We start from the raw sequence: 4,559 nt of genomic DNA, 5'->3' as shown, positions 1-4,559 counted from the left end.
CTCCCAGAGCTTCAGGCCAGAGACAGGTTTCCAGTGAGGCAGCTCTCCCTGAGCTTCAGACTAGCGACAGGTTTCCTGTGAGGCACAAACAAAGGAGAGTTAGAATCTGATCTCTCACTGGAGACAACTAAGATTCTTTCAGTAACAGAGGCTCAGGTTGCTAACCAAACTAAAATCAACACTGCGGCGTGGAAGCAAGGTCTGGCAGGAGCTTATAAAGGGGAGGTCTCCTGGTGAGTAGATGCATAACAGGTGTGCTGGAAGACTCCAGCCCTAGGAGACCCACGGCGCACTCTGCTGGAGACAGATGGTAATTTCCAGATCCCAACAGTAACTCCAGTCCTAAAAGAAAACAACAAGAAGCAGAAGAGGATCCTCGGCGCCCTCTGGTGGGCAAGCCTGAAGATCCCAACAGTCACAGGCTCTGCATCAAACTGACCATATCAATGCATTTTTTTAACCGTTTTTTTTTTTTCACAATGTTTACATTTGATCACTGCTGCACTTTGAGAAATGGAAATGTCATGAGAGCTGTACAAAGCGAAATTTCATTCTGTATACACTCTGCGTATACAAAACTCATTGTAAAATTAAGCTCATATATTGATGAACTTACTGAACATATAAAATATTGCAGTGTACTTGCTTGCATAGAGACCGTATAAAGATAATTTCCCAATTTTATTCTAAACACTTTATAAATGTGATATGTCTTTTAAATTGTTCTTCACATGTAAAAAGTATCCAAGCCTTTTATGATTGCAATGTAGCACTATATTCAAATTTGGGTTTCAATATTGCTATATTTCAGGTTTTATTAGCAATGCCTAAAGGTGCGACCTTTACTCATTGCAAATATGGCTGCCTTCAGCATAGACCACAAAACCACAAAAACAAACAGCAAGGCAGCTTCTGCATTGTAGCCAAGTGCGCAACTTTATCAACGTACCTAGCAACTTTTATGACCCCAAAGGGAATATTTAAAAAAAAAAAAGCAACACTGCATGCGAAGTTTGATTTTAAACCACCTTGAATTGCCATGAATTCAGCTTCTTCACGAAATTCGCAGCAATTTTAGGCTGGAGGAGATAAAATTCTCTGAGCCAGACACGGACCATTGCGTACACTATGGGGAGAGGTCGGTATAACAGCGCTGCTGCCAATGCTCGATCAGATGAGCATAGCCAGTCAGACCACCATACCCATAGTCAATACCTGGTTATCCCTTTACTTTATCCCTTTAGATATTTATTTAGAAAATAAACTTTAAACTACCTCAACAGTCATGTATCCCTTTAGTCATGTACAAAAAAACAGCTTAATTACTTACTTTCTGGTGTTTTTTGAAGCATATGGCAATCTCACCCTAGGTTGTTTATTTTGTACATGACTAAAGTGATACATGCCTGTTTAGGTAGTTTAAAGTATATTTTTCGTACAAAACTATAGGGATAAATGCAAATCTGACGTACTGCGCATGCGTTGTGATTATGGGTATGGTGGTCTAATGAGGTATCATCTGACAGAACACTGGGAGATGTTAATCATTCTAATTAACATATGAATAGATACACCAGCAGCAAGAGGACTGGGGCTGTGTTCCAATAATTCCCGAACTGTCGGTAAATTACATTGTAGCATGTCGGTGTGGACTGTTCGGATTCAAGAACTCCTTCATGTGTGGTCGACAAATGCAGCTTTCTTTTTGTCCAGTTGGAAGGATAGGTCCGGTGTATGCTTTGTAGCCTAGGGTATCTCGTGACTAATTGGGAGCAAGGCGGTTACCCCATGCTCAGCGGAAAATGGGAAGTTGGGACGAACAGTGGTGAATATTGTAAGTATGTGAATAGTTTTGTCTTGAATTAACCAAATTAGTTAATTTTAATGGTCAGTGAGTCAGATATGTCACAGGTAATATTTGGTTTATTGAAATATTTGATCTCTTTCTGTGCAGATGGGTTTAGTTGACATTTAACAACAGAATCCAGTATCTCTGCAGTGACAGCAAATCTGATATCTGCAGCTGAGGCTCATCAAAAAAGAAATTAGCACACAGAACGTGTGTTCGTAAAACAAAGAAGTGAGTCTTGTTTGGCAACAAATGGATATAGAAAGATATATCCTATTTTATCTTTCATAATAAATGAAAATTTGCAATCTATGTAAATAATCCACTTTATTACGGTGTAAACCAAACTACCTGCTTTGGTTAGAACCATTCTTTGCCTGCTTTGTGCATCAACTGTCACAGATGCTAGGTGATGCTAGTGAATGAGGGGCAGTGACAGCTGGGGTTGGCTGGACCTTTTTTATTCTATAGGTGCACTCTTCCGGGCCTCTTTATTTATTTTAACAGCCTTTGAAACCAACCTGTGTCCCCATTTGCCTACTCATTCGATGGATAAACTGACACCATCAGTCAGAAATTACATAGGAACCAGTCAAGGTAAACTAGGTCCTTCAGAGGAAGCAGCCGCCGAAATCGAACACAGCCTAAGTGAAGCCCGCATTGCTACACCAGAGGACCAAGATAAGTCTACGTCGTAACTCCTGCTACAGCAAACCTGCTTTGCACTTTCTCCAAAAGAGGATTGTGGAACCCAACACTGCCCTTTTCCTCACTATTCCCCTCCCAACCTAAACCCAATGAGCCTTGGAGAACCACTGCAGCCTTTTCTCTTTGTCCCCTTAACCAGAGAGCCTTGCAAACAGGTTGAAAGCCAGGACTGCTCTATCTGCTTCCTTTTCACTACAACCACAAAGGGTACGAGCCATTTCACAGATGAGAAAACCATCATATATCTTTCCTAAACAAGAGAAATCCAACTGAACTAAGCCATTATGTACACAAAGAAGAATATATTTATATGGCTGGAAACCCTAATCAATAATGATTCAATGATATTACAGTTTTACATGGATTTTCTGTTTGGGACATGAAGTTTATTATGAAGAGTTTGGAATCAGGTCATATTAGTTAATTTAGCAATTTTAATGTGTTTAAATCCATTCAGAACGCACATCCAATGTGGTAAATAAAGCATTATTATGGTAGTAATAGTAAAAATACATTTACCGTAGCATTGTCAGAAATAACTCTCACAGTAATTTAGATAATCAATTACTGTGTGATTGTTCCTGAAATACATCCTAAATAATCTCACAGCTGTTTTTCTATATGTAATAAACAGCATAGAAAATAATGGCAGGTTTAACCAGTGTTGGGAATGTTACTTTAAAAAGTAACTACTTATAGTTACTAGTTACTTGTCCAAAAAGCTAACTGACTGTTTAAAGCTTGTTACTAGTTAAAGAAACTATGCAGTTTTTTTTTTTTATTTTGTTGTTGGACATTTAAATACATCTAGAGGTTTAATTATAAGATGTTTGTTAATAATTGATTAATCAGATAACCAGACATTCAAAAAATTGAATGCTAATCTGCCTTATCTTTGTTTGTATGATTTGACAAGTGAGTTGCAATATAATAATATAGATTTGATGTTTTTTGTTTATAATAAAAGAACAAAAAAATGTTTTAGAGCTTAACATCTTTGCATGTCGACAGTTTTCGATTGGCTATAAAATAGGTATGATGCTACAAAATAATGCTTTTCAAGCGATTTAATAAAAATAAAACACATTTTGCACTAGAATTAAACAGGGGTTACACTATTCTGGAAAGAAGGAGTGTATGATCTCAATGTTTTTGCATGAAAAAGTGTAAACCAGGAAAGTAAAATCAGTAGAGGTCTGGGAAATTAAATAAAGCATGTTAATTAAAGGCAGCAGATCCCAGTCAGTCTTTTTGTACTGAACAAACATATCTAAAAAAAACTTCCAAGACATTCATGTATTTTCATGACCAGGATATAAAAAAGGAAAGAAAAAACGTAAGCAGATTAGCAAAAATCTGTTCTAACATAATGGTACTGTTGTCGAGGCAACTGGCTTAACTACTAAAGATATAGAGCAACATGATTTTCCTATGACAGCAATAAAAACTTAAGAATACAAGCTGTGGGATGAATATCTGTTTTCTTTCATCAAAGTCCTTTGGAATATTATTCATCCTAAAACAAGAATAATGCATGACTAACTACAAGCTTTAATTGCACAGGACTATTACCAGGTATGACATTGACGCGTCCACCGTCCATTCACCTTGTACATGGAACAAAATTAGCTCTTGTTCTCATGATGCTTAGGCCTGCAGGGTGGGAAAATAACAAGGTTCTACACAAATGGACCTTCACCTCTATTCTCTTTTTCTAATGACAAACAGCCAAAGTTAAAACTACTAACAAAGCAGGGATGGTTTTTTTGTTGACAACTAAATGATGAAGACTTTGGCAGGCTATTATGGAAACGCCTCTGCTGACCTGATAATTCATCAGCGATTACAGTATTTCTTTAAAAGATTTTAACAAGGTTAGCAATCTACACACTAATATTTTCATCACTATTTCTAAAGTTTGATATTAAAGATGTTAAAATGTTCTCTATCACTTAATTGAGCTATGTAGTTTAACATATATGAATGGAAGCACATTAATATA

The sequence above is a fragment of the Cyprinodon variegatus genome, unplaced genomic scaffold (genome assembly GCF_000732505.1).
Source record: "Cyprinodon variegatus isolate N-32 unplaced genomic scaffold, C_variegatus-1.0 Scaffold633, whole genome shotgun sequence".
Taxonomy (NCBI): domain Eukaryota; kingdom Metazoa; phylum Chordata; class Actinopteri; order Cyprinodontiformes; family Cyprinodontidae; genus Cyprinodon; species Cyprinodon variegatus.
The sequence above is the reverse complement of the archived record's forward strand: the minus strand, read 5'-3'. Positions refer to the sequence as shown.